Source organism: Cibotium barometz, chromosome 64 (genome assembly GCF_041138505.1).
Source record: "Cibotium barometz isolate CiBa-2024 chromosome 64, ASM4113850v1, whole genome shotgun sequence".
Taxonomy (NCBI): Eukaryota; Viridiplantae; Streptophyta; class Polypodiopsida; order Cyatheales; family Cibotiaceae; genus Cibotium; species Cibotium barometz.
In genome coordinates this window covers 4,299,396-4,319,711 of record NC_141109.1, presented here as the reverse complement: position 1 = coordinate 4,319,711, position 20,316 = coordinate 4,299,396, and the positions used below count along the sequence as shown (strand labels likewise).

Below are 20,316 nucleotides of genomic sequence, written 5' to 3'. Positions count from 1 at the left end.
GAAAAGCCTGATAGGTTAGATTTTTGAGTCAGAGGCACTGTACAGTACAGAATTTTTCAGTTTGTTGTCTACAAGCCTATTCCAACCCCGTTCGCCTCAATTATTTGTCCACCAAATGAGTTCTGTAAGGTTTTGTTGTTTTCCTTCTTTTTCTGCACGAAAAGTTTATCTTGCACTAGATAATGTTTTTTCCAGATGGAGGCGAGGAGTATATGCTTCCAAGGAGAGAGAATCCAGTTGTCCGAAGATTGTTTTAAAGTTTGGTGCTTTAAAATATTATTTTGGATTGAAATGCTGGCTGTTTATTTATGCCAAGTTTGGTGCTTTATTCAATGAAATTAAATGCTTTAGGAGCATATATATGGCAAGCATGGTGTGTTTATATATAGGTTGGCAAGTTAGGGACCATGGGACCCATCATGGGATTCAAATATAAGGCTTATTCCTACTTACCCTTCGAATATGGGCATATCTTTTTTTGTCAATTGTTTGGAATTAGAAAGTGAGAAACAGAACACACCGGGCGTGCCATCGCTTTTGTAATGAGTGCTTGAACTTGTGATCTTGGGACTCTAGAGCAACACCTCTCTCTACGTCACTGATTTGTGATCGACAAATAAGAATACTCTTGCGCGTCAGGGACGGGTGAAGCCACTAGCTAATACAATGCTCAGAAGATTACTTGATAAACACACACCCTGCTTCTATTCATCAAAGCTATTGATATATATACAAGGAAATGTTTATAAGCTATTATGGAACAAATTGATTGAATTCTTGGTGCTAACTATAATAAAGAGAGGAATAAGAACCAACTACAATAATAAAATTAACTATACGGTTAAATCAACTAATCTAACACCTACTTGAAGTTTGTCTCATGTGTGGTTAGGAAACTCACTCTTTAACATTTTGGAATCATCTATTCATACTTACCTTCATGATGTAAATTGATTTATTTGAAATATAGTTATGATCTAGAGAGAGAGAGAGAGAGAGAGAGAGAGAGAGAGAGAGAGATAAATACTTGGATTTGCAAAAGGAGGAGCTAAATTAATTTCCACCCGAGCCTCACCCTTCCACTCTTGGTTTTTTTTTTCCATGATCATGCTTTGGCTGGCAATGGAATAAAGCAAAGTAAAGGTCCAAGACAACTAAAATAAACCATATTGTGCTTAGCCCACCCTCAAACATGTGAGTTGCATCAAACACTAGAGGCATTTCAAACATGTGTCAAGCGTGAAAGACATTGCAAGGGCAAGAAGAGCTTCTCCACCAATGTGAAATGCCTTAGCAAGAACACAAAAGGCCTCCTTTGGAAGAGGCTCCATCTATTGATTAGCAAGAACACAAAAGGCCTCCTTTGGAAGAGGCTCCATCTATTGATTAGCAAGACGGTTACAACCTACAGTTAGGGACAAATTCACACATACATCACAATATTTAAGGTCAAAAAATCTACAAATTCTTTAGAAAAGGTTTGAAAACTTTAAAGATGAGTGTTTTGTGATCTGTTGAGAAACATGCGCCCTTCTGCTAACTTGGAATAATCCATGACCTTAACTGATCTATGAGTTGCAAGCTCTCCTTGAAGTGCAATGAACGCGTAAGCTGTAGTTAGCGCCTCATTCCCAATCCAGCTTTTCGCATTGCTCCAATAGCGATGAGCATCCCACGACCCATCAAGATTCTGGAGTTGCACAAGTAGTTCCTCATCTCTTCTATTAACCTCAACCCCAGACATGGTGCACGCGACTATGCGCATGGCAAGTGCAAGAGCATCACCACCCATACCTTTGCGCTCTTCCAACCTAGCTGCCAGTAGACTCCTCAAGCCACTCTTTCCAAAGTGGTCCTGAAACTTGTGCACTAGGCGTTGCAGTACAGGGTTCCATCAACATAAGCTCGGTGTAGCAGTACACGATGGACAAAGCTCTCAGTGTCCTCAGCATCTTTGGCTCGATTGGCAAGGTGGAAAAGGAAAATCACATTGGTAGCCACCATAGGGTCTATGCGAGGCCGTTCGTGGTCGAAGTAGACTTGCAGGATGTTATCGTTGCTCACAAATTGAAGCATGTGGTCCAGGACTCTGTGAATGGTGTTAAGGTCCACCTTGCCAAACTTATGGAGTACAGATAAGCCAAGGGAAGTGGTGTCAAGATCGTGTGGTATGTCGTTGTAGGTGCACGCATCGGAAGAATAGTCTGTGCTGCAACGCCCCGAAGCAGGCCTATTGATATTGATGAATTTGATGAGGCCATGGGTAGAAAGCGTGGGTCGTTGAGCAGGTCGGCCATCACGAACTGGGCGAAGTGATCTTGGATCCGGATGCCATCAGAGGTCAGGGATGGGTGCCCAGCTCCAGCGTCGAGAAGAAAGCGTCCCGCCCACGTGAGAGTGGCGCGCCGACCCCGACACTGGCACACGATCCGCCTCACTCTGTCTCGGCCGGGAGACTCATCATCACTATCGTCTCTCGTGCCCACCACATGACCACCCATCCCTAGCGACTTGGCGGCCAGTACGTTCTCAAAATCACAGTCGACGAAGAAAGTTTCCTCGGCCTTGATCCTTGCCTTGGCCAGTACCAGCTCGAAAAAACCCAATGAAGGTTTTCGCATACCCTCCTCCGCGGATGTGAATATGGCCTCGAACTTGGAGAATACGGCAGGAAACTCGTCCTGCAGCCGCCGCTGCTCCTCCTTGGACGCGTTGGACGCGCAGAAAAGCCTTAACCCACTATCCTTCAGCATGTCCAGAAGCTGCAGCATTGACGGCACAGGCTTCATCGCTCTTTCCAGCAGACACCTTCTGATTTCCGACTCCTGCACGGCGTTGTATTTCAACGCCAGCTGCCGGACAGCCTCGTCTGACAGGATTTTCCCCGTCTGGTATTTATACCAGACGCTCGTGCGCAGCATGCGCTTGAGGAGCCTCTCTGGCGGAGCGTTTGCATCCTCAATGAGGGCGGGCTGTAGTAATACTCCGACAGGCTCGAAAATCACATTGCAAAATCCAGAGCTCCCAAAATTAGGCTGCAAGTTGAAACAGTTATTAGTTTGTGATTAATAAAATTCTATTTTCATAATTAAGTGCAAAAATAGACAATTTTTGACAAAAGAATTTAATTTTTTGAGCTTGTGGCAGTTTTAAAGAGGCCGGTACATCTGCGAGATGGGGGCTTTCAACTTCCATCGGGAAAGAATTTGTGTGGAGAGTCCCTCACATTAACAAACAAGGTTGTATCCTAGAGAGAGAGAGAGAATTTGTGTGGAGCCTCCCTCACATTTAGAAATAGAGCGAAGTTTATCTCTATATCTCTATATCTATACAAAATTAACCATAACCCCACCTTTTGGCTGGCGGTACTGCCAAAGCAAAGTAAAGGTTGGACCTTTTGGCTGGCGGTACTGCCAAAGCAAAGTAAAGTTTACTTTGCTTTGAACTTTACTTTGCTTTGGCAGTACCGCCAGCCAAAAGCAAAGTAAAGCTCAAAGTAAAGGTTGGACCTTTTGGCTGGCGGTACTGCCAAAGCAAAGTAAAGTTTACTTTGCTTTGAACTTTACTTTGCTTTGGCAGTACCGCCAGCCAAAAGCAAAGTAAAGCTCAAATTACTTTGCTTTGAACTTTACTTTGCTTTGGCAGTACCGCCAGCCAAAAGCAAAGTAAAGCTCAAAGCAATTTGAGCTTTACTTTGCTTTTGGCTGGCGGTACTGCCAAAAGCAAAGTAAAGTTCAAAGCAATTTGAGCTTTACTTTGCTTTTGGCTGGCGGTACTGCCAAAGCAAAGTAAAGTTCAAAGCAAAGTAAACTTTACTTTGCTTTGGCAGTACCGCCAGCCAAAAGGTCCAACCTTTACTTTGCTTTGGCAGTACCGTTTGCCAGAAGGTTGGACCTTTACTTTGCTTTATTCCATTGCCAGCCACAGCAGTACCGCCAACCAAAAGGTTGGACCTTTACTTTGCTTTATTCCATTGCCAGCCAAAGCAAAGTAAAGGTCCAACCTTTTGGCTGGCGGTACTGCCAAAGCAAGTACCGCCAGCCAAAAGGTCCAACCTTTACTTTGCTTTATTCCATTGCCAGCCAAAGCAAAGTAAAGGTCCAAGGCAACTTACATGTTACCTTGGACCTTTACTTTGCTTTATTCCATTGCCAGCCAAAGCATGATCATAGAAAAAAAAACCAAGAGTGGAAGGGTGAGGCTTGGGTGAAAATTATCCTCTGATTTTAGCTCCCCCTTTTGCAAATCCAAGTATTTTTATCTCTCTCTCTCTCTCTCTCTCTCTCTCTAGATCATAACTATATTTCAAATAAATCAATTTACATCATGAAGGTAAGTACGGATACATGATTCCAAATTGTTAAAGAGTGAGTTTCCTAACCACACATGAAACAAACTTCAAGTAGGTGTTAGATTAGTTGATTTAACCGTATAGTTAATTTTTATTATTGTAGTTAGCTCTTATTCCTCTCTTTACTAGAGTTAGTACCAAGAATTCAATCAATTTGTTCCATAATAGCTTATAAACATTTCCTTGTATATATATCAAAACCTTTGATGAATAGAAGTAGAGTGTGTGTTTATCAAGCAATCTTTTGAGCATTGTATTAACTAGTGGCTTGACCCATCCCTGAGACGAGCAAGAGTATTCTTATTTGTCGATCACAAATCAGTGAAATAGAGAGAGGTGTTGCTCTAGAGTCCCAAGATCACGGGTTCAAGCCCTTATTGTTTTGCGAAAGCGATCGGTGTGTTTTTTTTCTTACTTTCTAATTCCAAACAATTGAAAAAAAAAGGAACGCTCATCTTCGAAGGGTAAGTAGGGATAAGCCTTATATTTGAAGCCCATGATGGGCCCCATGGTCCCTTACTTACCAACCTATATAGAAACACACCATGCTTGCCATATATATACTCCTAAAGCACTTAATTTCATTGAATAAAGCACCAAACTTGGCATAAATAAACAGCCAGCATTTCAATCCAAAATAATATTGACAATCTTAATGTAAGATTCCTCCCCAGTCTCTCAAATGTCCACCATATTTCCCTGTAATCAATTTCCTCTTCAGAAATATAAAAGATCTTGTCTCTGCCTATTTTGACATAGAGAGAGAAAATATTCTAGAGAGAGAATATTCAGATTTTGAATATTTTTAGATAGAAAAATTTCTCATATTATTAAAATTAATTCCCCTGAAACAGAAATTCAAAAAGAACTTTCCAATGTGCAATTGGAATTTATTGGAAATGGGTATAAAGGACCTTAGCCTAAGGGTCTAGATTTTCAGAAATTTTTGGATTATGGTCCAATTAAGGTTCCTATGGGCCAATAGCATCAATCCATGTGTAGGGAGGAGATAAATCCAAGTTGTAGTAAAAGAAGATACCCAAAAATGAGTAAATGCTCACATACGATGAAGAGTTGACTATGTACAAGGTTTATAAGTAAGAAACTATGAGTAATATCAAAAATATGAGATATTTTGGGTATCCAAAAATGAGTAAATTCTCACATAAGATGAAGAGTTAAAAATGTACAAGGTTTATTAGTAAAAAACTATAAGCAATATTAAAAATATGAGATATTTTGGGTATAATAATTCCATTTTTACACATATGTAAGGAAGGGGAGTCCATTAAAGGAGGTGCATATTTCACATGCTTGAATGAGTTTTAAACTCAAAAATAATGTGATATTTTTATCTCTCCTCTCTCTTGAATCAAACCAAATCAAAATAGAACCAAACCGAATCAAAAAGAAACCAAACTAGATCCAAATCTAGTCCAAATTCAACCAAACTGAATTTAGAAAATTCTAGAATTCAGTTAGTTTTGGTTAGAGCTTCCCTCTCCTATAAATAGAACATGAGTCCTTTGAAAAAAATAGAAGAATTTTACTATACTAGAGTTATGCTGAAATAATGCTAATTTCTACTATTCTCTAAAATTCTCTCCAAATTGAAGAAATTGGAGCTTCCCTCTTTCTTCAATCCCCATTGGTGGCTCCATCAACATACTTAACCAATTGATTGGTTGGGAGCCTCTACCATAAACAAAGAATCAAGCAATTTGTAAGGTAAATGGTGAATTTTGATCTTTTCTATAATTTCTCAATGCTTCTCTCTTCTCAACCCCTCTCAAGCTTGAGAAGCTTAATTGGAATGGATTTTGAATGCTATTGAAGTTAATTGATGAATGGTAGTGAAGAATTACATAATTTGTTGAATGCTATTGAAGTTAATTGATTAATGATAGTAAAGAATTACATAAATTTCCATTTATACTTAATTCTAATGGTTTTTATGTGATTTCTCTCTCTCCCTCAAGAAATGGTCATACTCATGACCCATTCTCAATCCAAATGAAGCTTTTCATGAAGCTTTTCCTTAATCCAAGATTAATCTATGCTTGAGGTCAAATTAATGGTTTTTTTTCTATGCTTTTAGTTTATGTATTCCATGAATATTGATGATTCAATCCATTATTGGGTTAATGATCCAATTAGGGATCATTCTAATCATTCCCTTGATGATAAGCTTTATCCTTCAAAATAAATTGAGATTTATCAGTCATAGTAGGCGGAGCTATGGCAAAATTTTTATAAAAATTACACATAAAATAATTTCATTCAAAGCATGAAAAGAGAACTTCCTACCATATTCTAGGAATTATCATCCTAGACTAATTGAAAGAATTTTATTGTAACCATGGAGAAATTGATTTTTATGTTATGCATAATTGATGATCATTTTATTGTAAAAGTGTTACTTTTATCATATTTGGATTTCATGCATAGAGGTATGCATAAAAGAATTATTATTTTAATATAAAAAGTTTTCTTTTATCATATTTGGATTTCATACATAGAGGTATGCATAAAAGAATTATTATTTTCATATAAAAAGTTTTCTTTTATCATATTTGGATTTCATGCATAGAGGTATGCATAAAAATTGATTATTTTATTATAAAAGTGTTACTTTTATCATATTTGGATTTCATGCATAGAGGTATGCATAAAAATTGATTATTTTATTATAAAAGTGTTACTTTTATCATATTTGGATTTCATGCATAGAGGTATGCATAAAAATTGATTATTTTATTATAAAATTGAGACTTTTATCATAATTGGATTTCATGCATAGAGGTATGCATAAAAGTTGATTATTTTATTCTAAAAGTTTGACTTTTATCATATTTGAATTTCATGCATAGAGGTATGCATAAAAGTTGATTATTTTATTGTAAAAGTGTTACTTTTCTTATATTGGATTTCATGTATAGAGGTATGCATAAAAGATATTCTTTTTATACTAAAAGTGTGACTTTCATCATAAATGGATTTTATGCATAACTTAAATGCATATGAGAAATTCTTTTATTCTAAAAGTGTAATTCTTACCAAATTGAATTTATGCATAAGAAGATGCATAAAAGATTGATTTTTAAATTCAAAGTGTCATTCTCATCTAAATTAAATTTATGCATAGGAAGATGCATAAAAGAATGGAATTTCAATTCAAAAGTGTTATTCTCATCCAAATTGAATTTATGCATAGGAAGATGCATAAAAGATGGATTTTTAATTCAAAAGTGTCAATTCTCATCTAAATTGAGTTTATGCATAAGAGATGGAATTTTAATTCAAAAGTGTCATTTTCATTTAAAATGAATTTTTGCATAGGAAGATGCATAAAAGATTGATTTTTATTTCGAAAATGTTAGTCTCCTTAAATGGAATTTATGCATAAATAAATGTGTAGAGAAATCTTATATCAAATATAAGAATTCTCTTGTATTCTATAAAAAGATATGAAATGTGATAAGATGTGACAAGAGGTGTATGAGATGTGATAAGATGTGATAAGATATGTATGAGATGTGATAGGATATGATAAGAGGTGTATGAGATGTGATAGAATGTGTTAAGATGAGTTAGGATGTGTTAAGATGTGTATGGGATGAGGTAGAGAGTGTATCTGATGGGATAGGATGTATATGGGATGTGTTAGGGCGAGAATGGATGTAATATGGATGTATGAATGTAGATATGGATGTATGAATGTGAATATGGATGTGTGGATGTGAAAATGGAAGTGTGGATGTATGAATGTGGATGTGGATGTATGCATGTAGATGTGTATGTATGAAGGTGAATGTGGATGTGGATGTGGATGTATGGGTGTAGATACAGATGTGTATGTATGTATGTGGATGTGGATGTATGAATGAGGATGTGAAAATGGATGTATGTATGTAGACGTGGATGTATGGATGTGAATGTGAACGAAGATGTGGATGTCGATGTATGGATCTAGATACGGATGTGGATGTATGTATGTGAATGTGGATGTATGGATCTAGATACGGATGTGGATGTTTGGATCTAGATACGGATGTGGATGTATGTATGTGAATGTGGATGTACAAATGAGAATGTGAAAATGGATGTATGCATGTGAATGTGGATGTATGAATGTGAATGTGGATGTGTGGAAATGGAAATGGAAGTATGGATGTATGAATGTGGATGTGGATGTATGCATGTAGATGCATATGTATGAATGTGAAATTGGAAGTATGATGTGGACGTACGAACATGGATATGTATGTAGAATAATGAATGTGAAGGTGTATGTGAAATAATGAATGTGAAGGTGTATGTGAAATAATGTGTAGTCTATATGAGTGAATGGATGAGAATGAGTTTATATTGAATGGAATGTGGAATAAGTAATGTGGTCCGAGAGTGGATAATGTGGAAAGACGAGAGTTCGTTATAGAAACTGTATTTTGTGACTGTTTGTAAATGACTGTTTTATGTCAAGAATGCTGGGGAAGCATTTTGATCGTCTTGTGGATTAAGGTCATGAAGACCTAACTGTTAAAGTTGCAACTGCCTGACAGAGAGTCAATGGAGGACGTCTCGCATAGCAAGGTCGACCGAGGTCTTGACCAGCCTCGGTTCGATTTAAATGGTGAGCTTCCAATACGGTGGATGAGGGACCAAGGAAGCGGCCTATGAGTGAAGCGCTAGGTCACCTGCGAAGGATCCTAGAGGGTGCTGACCATACGGTGCTCGGGCTCTGGATCGTCGAAGATACCCACACTTGCGTCGTGGAAGATATTGGAATAAAGAATAAGAATTGTTTTCTGAAACCGGGCATGGATCTCGTTGATTGACCTTGCTGGTTCTCAACAGACGAGTCCATGGCTCTTTTATATGGATCTGTGGGTTGATCTTGCTGATCTTCCACGGAGATTCCATTCTGTTATATGAATATATTGCCGGTTACTATGAGCTAGGAACTATGGAAAAGGCCCCTGATGAGTGAACAGGTGGTGAGCGTTCTGGTTGCCAATGATGCCATAATTACACCGATGAATGAATGATGGGAAATAAGGATTCAACCAGAGACTTTGAGGATTGTCATCAGTGACATAATGGTTTCATTAAAGGATTGTTTGAAAGTTAGTTGATGCTGAGAAAAAGGCAATTTCATATTGGGTGTGTCAGTGGTGTGACTAGTTTTATGTTTGCATGAACTTCCAGCTAGGGGGCCTGGGAACTCTTTTCCCTGGTATTCGGGACAAAACCTAACCAAATTCCTAATTGGATCCCATCACTACAGTGGTTGGGAGGTTGGCTAACCCATGGGACTGTGGATGGGGTTAGGCTGGACTGATGGATCCGTAAATCAAGACTCAATTTTTGCTATTACGATAGATGAAGTAAATCCCGGATAGTAATTGTTCTATGGATAGGAATCAACGGCTATGCCTCTTGATGGGGAAAAAAGCGTTGATCCCAATGATCCAAGTGCAAGTTTCGTCCTTGACTAACCAAGTACCTTTAAAGGTGCAGTCGGATCAGTTTGATCAGTAATGGTCTTGACTACGTTAGAGTAAAAAGTTATCCTGGTGGAATTTCCCGTGCTTTTCGAATAAAGGAAGTTTTTCTGGGTTCGGTTTTGGAAAAATCGACGTATTAGTCTTTTGTCTAGATATCCGTGGAGACGAGGCCCCGAGTGTGGGACTCTGCCCCGCGCAAGATATGCTACTTCCACTGCTAGTACCCCGAATCTGTTGCGCGGTGGAGACAGGGATCTCACAGTTGGTATCAGAGCGAATTGGCTAATAAAGATCAACTGAAAAGCCAAATATGTCAAGAACTTATCAAGTAGCACAAAAAGGTTATAATTGTGTGATTTAATTCATACAAATTGATATTCAAACTAATTTCGTAAATTAGTAATTGGGTCTTCAAATGGAAGTACCGCAATTATATGGAACCCTGACTTGCTTGAGACTTAGACATGATAGTATTTACCTTATAATTCCAAGTATCATGACTAATCGTATATACCGAGGGTATAACTGCAGCTCTTTACCAACAATATATACGAGTAAATCTAAGACTTGAAATTATAAGCATTAATGCTATCCAGTTGATGAATTCGAATGTGGTTGATATGATTTTTAATTCTGTTTGGAACTGATAAGTTGATTGGGATTCTGATTGAAAAATGATGACCCCTGAAAATGAGTTGAAATGTAATAAACTGAGCGAAACCACAATGTGGATGATTGGGACGAGTTCCTGTGATGATATTCATAACTAGAATGATGATAATGATTTTAGCAAATCACTTCATACCAATCTAATCAGGGTCCGCTCTCGGACAAGATTGCTTAACTCCATTAACTAGGTCCGACCCATTGATTAGGGTCGAGATAACCAGTCAAATGCTTGGCGACTTAGAGCAACAGATGTAGGCAATTCATAAAGATATAAACGCTGCCCAGGATCGACAGAGACAATATACAGATAAGAAGAGGACAATCAGAGAATTCAAAGAAGCAGTTATAGTCTTCATTTGAATACGGACCAAAAGAATTTCTTTATCTCTAGGGGAGTATAAGTAGTTATCCCCCAGATATTGTCTCTTCATCTCAAAGTTCTTAATGCCTTCTATAGAAAAATGTGCCAAACCCAAATCATGGAAAGACGGTAAAACTTCAATGGTAAGATATCGTTGGCTTCTAAGTTATGCTAGCTCCTTCCTTTATATAAGTCGTAACTTTTACTTGTCGCTCACAGTAATCTTACTTCCATCGATCTCCCTTCTTCTTAATCTCCTTCATGGCTTGGCAACAGGAATTAGTTTTATCCATGATGATTTCTCACCTTCAAGATGCAAGCGAGTCTGTGAAGAAGGATTTTATAGAACAGTATGAGCGCTCACTTTTTCCTCACTTGGGAACTTCTGTAGCTCAAACCAAATGGCGGACCTATCAAGATATAACTAGGGTAACACCCTGGGGTCAGCAGCACTTTCGTAACAATGTCCGCTTGGCCATGGTTATTGAAGCCTTGGGTTTGTGTTCCCGATACTACTACGTCATGAGATCAAGACATCTTGGGGTTTCTGAGCGGGTCTTCTTACTAGCGTGTTTTCTTCCTCATCAGAAGATATGCCTTTACCCCATTTTTGGCTTGCCTCTCAGAGGTCCTTTTGTTAGATCACCTCATACCACTGAGATAGGTGCGGCAATAACCAACAGAATTATTCCCATAGATGAGTTACCTTATACGTGCGCAGCTTGTGAGTGCTGCTTTTGTGACCATATGATGGACGGGCTTATGGAAGTGTAAAGAGTTCTTCTATCTTTACTGTATATGTTCCAAGAATGAATAAAGTTGAGATCTTGTTCTTGTATTGACCCTTACTCTCTTTGAGACTTTTTATTTGGTGGTTAATCTTAATTAAATCTTTCTCTAAGTCTCAAGTTCGTGCATCTCGCGAAATTATCCTAAGTTTGCGAGATGAGGACATCTCGCGTTTTTTAAGTGGGAGAGAATGTAAGATTCCTCCCCAGTCTCTCAAAATGTCCAGCATATTCCCCTGTAATCAATTCCCTCTTCAGAAATATAAAATATCTTGTCTCTGCCTATTTTGACAGAGGGAGAGAAAAAATTCTAGAGAGAGAATAATCAAATTTTGAATATTTTTAGATAGAAAAATTTCTCATATTATTAAAATTAATTCCCCTTAAACAAAAATTCAAAAAGAACTTTCCAATGTGCAATTGGAATTTATTGGAAATGGGTATAAAGGACCTTAGCCTAAGGGTCTAGATTTTCAGAAATTTTTGGATTATGGTCCAATTAAGGTTCCTATGGGCCAATAGCATCATTCCATGTGTAGGGAGGAGATAAATCCAATTTGTAGTAAAAGAAGATACCCAAAAATGAGTAAATGCTCACATACGATGAAGAGTTGACTATGTACAAGGTTTATAAGTAAGAAACTATGAGTAATATCAAAAATATGAGATATTTTGGGTATCCAAAAATGAGTAAATTCTCACATAAGATGAAGAGTTGAAAATGTACAAGGTTTATTAGTAAAAAACTATGAGCAATATTAAAAATATGAGATATTTTGGATATAATAATTCCATTTTTTCACATATGTAAGGAAGGGGAGTCCATTAAAGGAGGTGCATATTTCACATGCTTGAATGAGTTTTAAACTCAAAAATAATGTGATATTTTTATCTCTCCTCTCTCTTGAATCAAACCAAATCAAAATAGAACCAAACCAAATCAAAAAGGAACCAAACTAGATCCAAATCTAGTCCAAATTCAACCAAACTGAATTTAACACCATATTAGTGAATTTGGGAATTTCCCAATTCCCATTTTTGAATACTTAACAAAGGGGGACATGGATAACATGTTTGTAAGTTTCTCAAAACCCTATCATATGACCCATCGTTGGAAAGCACTTGAAAAATGGAATCTAAAGAGCTATAAAGCGCTCATTTTGGATTAGTGGTGTTCAAGTTATGGTTAATCCAAACTTTTGACCACGTGTCCCAAACTTGTGAGAAATTCTCATATTCTCCAATATGGTGTTATTTGGAAAATTCTAGAATTCAGTTAGCTTTGGTTAGAGCTTCCCTCTCCTATAAATAGAGCATGAGTCCTTTGAAAAAAATAGAAGAATTTTACTATACTAGAGTTATGCTGAAATAATGCTAATTTCTACTATTCTCTAAAATCTCTCCAAATTAAAGAAATTGGAGCTTCCCTCTTTCTTCAATCCCCATTGGTGGCTCCATCAACATACTTAACCAATTGATTGGTTGGGGGCCTCTACCGTGAACAAAGAATAAAGCAATTTGTAAGGTAAATGGTGAATTTTGATCTTTTCTATAATTTCTGAATGCTTCTCTCTTCTCAACCCCTCTCAAGCTTGAGAAGCTTAATTGGAATGGATTTTGAATGCTATTGAAGTTAATTGATGAATGGTAGTGAAGAATTACATAATTTGATGAATGCTATTGAAGTTAATTGATTAATGATAGTAAAGAATTACATAAATTTTTATTTATGCTTAATTCTAATGGTTTTTATGTAATTTCTCTCTCTCCCTCAAGAAATGGTCATACTCATGACTCATTCGCAATCCAAATGAAGCTTTTCCTTAATCCAAGATTAATCTATGCTTGAGGTCAAATTAATGGTTTTTTTTCTATGCTTTTAGTTTATGTATTTCATGAATATTGATGATTCAATCCATTATTGGGTTAATGATCCAATTAGGGATCATTCTAATCATTTCCTTGATGATAAGCTTTATCCTTCAAAATAAATTGAGATTTATCAGTCACATAGTGGCGGAGCTATGGTAAAATTTTAAATTGATTTTTATGTTATGCATAATTGATGATTATTTTATTGTAAAAGTGATACTTTTATCATATTTGGATTTCATGCATAGAGGTATGCATAAAAGAATTATTATTTTAATATAAAAGGGTTTCTTTTATCATATTTGGATTTCATGCATAGAGGTATGCATAAAAGTTGATTATTTTAATATAAAAGTGTTTCTTTTATCATATTTGGATTTCATGCATAGAGGTATGCATAAAAATTGATTATTTTATTATAAAAGTGTGACTTCTATCATATTTCGATTTCATGCATAGAGGTATACATAAAAATTGATTATTTTATTATAAAAGTGTGACTTTTATCATATTTGGATTTCATGCATAGAGGTATGCATAAAAATTGATTATTTTATTATAAAAGTGTTACTTTTATCATATTTGGATTTCATGCATAGAGGTATGCATAAAAATTGATTATTTTATTATAAAAGTGTTACTTTTATCATATTTGGATTTCATGCATAGAGGTATGCATAAAAATTGATTATTTTATTATAAAAGTGTTACTTTTATCATATTTGGATTTCATGCATAGAGGTATGCATGATTATTTTATTATAAAAGTGTGACTTTTATCATATTTGAATTTCATGCATAGAGGTATGCATAGAAGTTGATTATTTTATTGTAAAAGTGTTACTTTTATCATATTGAATTTCATGTATAGAGGTATGCAGAAAAGATATTCTTTTTATACTAAAAGTGTGATTTTCATCATAAATGGATTTTATGCATAACTTAGATGCATAAGAGAAATTCTTTTATTCTAAAAATGTAATTCCTACCAAATTGAATTTATGCATAAGAAGATGCATAAAAGATTGATTTTTAAATTCAAAGTGTCATTCTCATCTGAATTGAATTTATGCATAGGAAGATGCATAAAAGATTGATTTTTAAATTCAAAGTGTCATTCTTATCTAAATTGAATTTATGCATAGGAAGATGCATAAAAGAATGGAATTTCAATTCAAAAGTGTTATTCTCATCCAAATTGAATTTATGCATAGGAAGATGCATAAAAGATGGATTTTTAATTCAAAAGTGTCAATTCTCATCTAAATTGAGTTTATGCATAAGAAGATGCATAAGAGATGGAGTTTTAATTCAAAAGTGTCATTTTCATTTAAAATGAATTTATGCATAAGAAGATGCATAAAAGATTGATTTTTATTTCGAAAATGTTAGTCTCCTTAAATGGAATTTATGCATAAATAAATATGTAGAGAAATCTTATATCAAATTTATGTTAGTCTCCTTAAATGGAATTTATGCATAAATAAATATGTAGAGAAATCTTATATCAAATATAAGAATTCTCTTGTATTCTATAAAAAGATATGAAATGTGATAAGATGTGACAAGAGGTGTATGAGATGTGATAAGATATGATAAGATATGTATGAGATGTGATAGGATATGATAAGAGGTGTATGAGATGTGATAGAATGTGTTAAGATGAGTTAGGATGTGTTAAGATGTGTATGGGATGAGGTATAGAGTGTATCTGATGGGATAAGATGTATATGGGATGTGTTAGGGCAAGAATGGATGTAATATGGATGTATGAATGTAGATATGGATGTATGAATGTGAATATGGATGTGTGGATGTGAAAATGGAAGTGCGGATGTATGAATGTGGATGTGGATGTATGCATGTAGATATGTATGTATGAAGGTGAATGTGGATGTGGATGTGGATGTATGGGTGTAGATACGGATGTGTATGTATGTATGTGGATGTGGATGTATGAATGAGGATGTGAAAATGGATGTATGTATGTAGACGTGGATGTATGTATGTAGACGTGGATGTATGTATGTAGACGTGGATGTATGGATGTAGACGTGGATGTATGGATGTAGACGTGGAAAATGGATGTATGTATGTAGACGTGGATGTATGGATGTGAATGTGAACGAAGATGTGGATGTGGATGTATGGATCTAGATACGGATGTGGATGTATGTGAATGTGGATGTACGAATGAGAATGTGAAAATGGATGTATGCATGTGAATGTGGATGTACGAATGAGAATGTGAAAATGGATGTATGTATGTGAATACGGATGTATGTATGTGGATGTACGAATGAGAATGTGAAAATGGATGTATGCATGTGAATGTGGATGCATGAATGTGAATGTGGGTGTGTGGAAGTGGAAATGGAAGTATGGATGTATGAATGTGGATGTGGATGTATGCATGTAGATGCGTATGCATGAATGTGAAATTGGAAGTATGATGTGGACGTACGAACATGGATATGTATGTAGAATAATGAATATGAAGGTGTATGTGAAATAATGTGTAGTCTATATGAGTGAATGGATGAGAATGAATGGAATGTGGAATAAGTAATGTGGTCCGAGAGTGGATAATGTGGAAAGACGAGAGTTCGTTATAGAAACTGTATTTTGTGACTATTTGTAAATGACTGTTTTATGTCAAGAATGCTGGGGAAGCATTTTGATCGTCTTGTGGATTAAGGTCATGAAGACCTGACTGTTAAAGTTGCAACTGCTGAGACAAAGAGTCAATGGAGGATGTCTCGCGTAGCAAGGTCGACCGAGGTCTTGACCAGCCTCGGTTCGATTTAAATGGTGAGCTTCCGGTATGGTGGATGAGGGACCAAGGAAGCGGCCTATGAGTGAAGCGCTAGGTCACCTGCGAAGGATCCTAGAGGGTGCTGACCATACGGTGCTCGGGCTCTGGATCGTCGAAGATACCCACACTTGCGTCGTGGAAGATATTGGAATAAAGAATAAGAATTGTTTTCTGAAACCGGGCATGGATCTCGTTGATTGACCTTGCTCGTTCTCAACAGATGAGTCCATGGCTCTTTTATATGGATCTGTGGGTTGATCTTGCTGATCTTCCACGGAGATTTCATTCTGTTATATGAATATATTGCCGGTTACTATGAGCTAGGAACTATGGAAAAGGCCCTTGAGTGAACAGGTGGTGAGCGTTCTGGTTGCCCATGATAATTACACCGATGAATGAATGATGGGAAATAAGGATTCAACCAGAGACTTTGAGGATTGTCACATCAGTGACATAATGGTTTCATTAAAGGATTGTTTGAAAGTTAGTTGATGCTGAGAAAAAGGCAATTTCATATTGGGTGTGTCAGTGGTGTGACTAGTTTTATGTTTGCATGAACTTCCGGCTAGGGGGCCTAGGAACTCTTTTCCCTGGTATTCGGGACAAAACCTAACCAAATTCCTAATTGGATCCCATCACTACAGTGGTTGGGAGGTTGGCTAACCCATGGGACTGGATGGGGTTAGGCTGGACTGATGGGGTTAGGCTGGACTGATGGATCCGTAAATCAAGACTCAATTTTTGCTATTACGATAGATGAAGTAAATCCCGGATAGTAATTGTTCTATGGATAGGAATCAACGGCTATGCCTCTTGATGGGGAAAAAAGCGTTGATCCCAATGATCCAAGTGCAAGTTTCGTCCTTGACTAACCAAGTACCTTTAAAGGTGCAGTCGGATCAGTTTGATCAGTAATGGTCTTGACTACGTTAGAGTAAAAAGTTATCCTGGTGGAATTGCCCGTGCTTTTCGAATAAAGGAAGTTTTTTTGGGTTCGGTTTTGGAAAAACCGACGCATTAGTCTTTTGTCTAGATATCCGTGACGAGGCCCCGAGTGTGGGACTCTGCCCCGCGCAAGATATGCTACTTCCACTGCTAGTACCCCGAATCCGTTGCGAGGTGGAGACAGGGATCTCACAGTTGGTATCAGAGCGAATTGGCTAATAAAGATCAACTGAAAAGCCAAATATGTCAAGAACTTATCAAGTAGCACAAAAAGGTTATAATTGTGTGATTTAATTCATACAAATTGATATTCAAACTAATTTCGTAAATTAGTAATTGGGTCTTCAAATGGAAGTACCGCAATTATATGGAACCCTGACTTGCTTGAGGCTTAGACATGATAGTATTTACCTTATAATTCCAAGTATCATGACTAACCGTATATACCGCGAGGGTATAACTGCAGCTCTTTACCAACATATATACGAGTAAATCTAAGACTTGAAATTATAAGCATTAATGCTATCCAGTTGATGAATTCGAATGTGGTTGATATGATTTTTAATTTTGTTTGCGAACTAATAAGTTGATTGGGATTCTGATTGAAAAATGATGACCCCTGAAAATGAGTTGAAATGTAATAAACTGAGCGAAACCACAATGTGGATGATTGGGACGAGTTCCTGTGATGATATTCATAACTAGAATGATGATAATGATCTCAGCAAATCACTATGAGATTAGTGGATTGTGCTGTCAAATTGCTACTGTTAACACTTGACACGGTAGATCAAGTTAAGGGATGACAAATTGCGAATGAACTTGTCTGAAATTCCCGTGGAGAAATGTTCATAAAGAAATTTTTCGGTCTAATGGACCATTATCGTGTTAAAGAGATGAATGATATTATTTGAATGAATTGTTATTTAATGATGAGTTCTATTTAAGGGATAATTATCCTCGTATTCTGTTGGGTTGACCAGAATATAAGGAACCCTAGAATAAATTGGATCTTAAGAAAAAGAGTTGTCCTCTACTTTGCGAGATGAGGACATCTCACACTTTTTAAATGGGGTAGAATGTAAGATTTCTCCCCCAGCCTTCGAGGTATACAGGAGTAAGAATCTTATAATTATTCCCTCTCTAAATATAAGAAAGATTTTGTTTAAAAAGGGAAGACACTTTACCTAGAATACCTTCTCAGGAGCCCACCTATTTTAAGGATTCAGAACAATGAGTTCAGAAGTGAGAACCAGTGTTTTGGATGCCAAGGTTTTGGTCATCAATTGAAAGACTGCCCGACTCCTACCATGAAAAGGGCACAGGGAAGTCTAGAACCCAAATTCAGAGACCAATTCCTTCATACCAATCTAATCAGGGTCCGCTCTCGGACAAGATTGCTTAACTCCATTAACTAGGTCCGACCCATTGATTAGGGTCGAGATAACCAGTCAAATGCTTGGCGATTTAGAGCAACAGATGTAGGCAATTCATAAAGATATAAACGCTGCCCAGGATCGACAGAGACAATATACAGATAAGAAGAAGACAATCAGAGAATTCAAAGAAGCAGTTATAGTCTTCATTTGAATACGGACCAAAAGAATTTCTTTATCTCTAGGGGAGTATAAGTAATTATCCCCCAGATATTGTCTCTTCATCTCGAAGTTCTTAATGCCTTCTATAGAAAAATGTGCCAAACCCAAATCATGGAAAGACGGTAAAACTTCAGTGGTAAGATATCGTTGGCTTCTAAGTTACGCTAGCTCCTTCCTTTATATAAGTCGTAACTTTTACTTGTCGCTCAGAGTAATCTTACTTCCATCGATCTCCCTTCTTCTTAATCTCCTTCATGGCTTGGCAACAGGAATTAGTTTTATCCATGATGATTTCTCACCTTCAAGACGCAAGCGAGTCTGTGAAGAAGGATTTTATAGAACAGTATGAGCGCTCACTTTTTCCTCACTTGGGAACTTCTATAACTCAGACCAAATGGCGGACCTATCAAGATATAACTAGGGTAACACCCTGGGGTCAGCAGCACTTTCGTAACAATGTCCGCTTGGCCATGGTTATTGAAGCCTTGGGTTTGTGTTCCCGATACTACTGCGTCATGAGATCAAGACATCTTGGGTTTTCTGAGCGGGTCTTCTTACTAGCGTGTTTTCTTCCTCATCAGAAGATATGCCTTTACCCCATTTTTGGCTTGCCTCTCAGAGGTCCTTTTGTTAGATCACCTCATACCACTGAGATAGGTGCGGCAATAACCAACAGAATTATTCCCATAGATGAGTTACCTTATACGTGCGCAGCTTGTGAGTGCTGCTTTTGTGACCATATGATGGACGGGCTTATGGAACTGTAAAGAGTTCTTCTATCTTTACTGTATATGTTTCAAGAATGAATAAAGTTGAGATCTTGTTCTTGTATTGACCCTTACTCTCTTTGAGACTTTTTATTTGGTGGTTAATCTTAATTAAATCTTTCTCTAAGTCTCATGTTCGTGCATCTCGCGAAATTATCCTAAGTTTGCGAGATGAGGACATCTCGCGTTTTTTAAGTGGGAGAGAATGTAAGATTCCTCCCCAGTCTCTCAAAATGTCCAGCATATTCCCCTGTAATCAATTCCCTCTTCAGAAATATAAAAGATCTTGTCTCTGCCTATTTTGACATAGAGAGAGAAAATATTCTAGAGAGAGAATATTCAAATTTTCAATATTTTTAGAAAGAAAAATTTCTCATATTATTAAAATTAATTCCCCTGAAACAAAAATTCAAAAAGAACTTTCCAATGTGCAATTGGAATTTATTGGAAATGGGTATAAAGGACCTTAGCCTAAGGGTCTAGATTTTCAGAAATTTTTGGATTATGGTCCAATTAAGGTTCCTATGGGCCAATAGCATCAATCCATGTGTAGGGAGAAGATAAATCCAATTTGTAGTAAAAGAAGATACCCAAAAATGAGTAAATGCTCACATACGATGAAGAGTTGATTATGTACAAGGTT

The 20,316-nt window shown here is 36.8% G+C and overlaps 1 pseudogene; it reads right to left on the bottom strand.

The window, feature by feature from the left end:
* Window positions 1-1,489: 1,489 nt before the first annotated feature.
* The window catches only part of LOC147603226 (drimenol cyclase drtB-like), a 32,035-nt pseudogene continuing 13,208 nt past the window's right edge, over window positions 1,490-20,316 (bottom strand).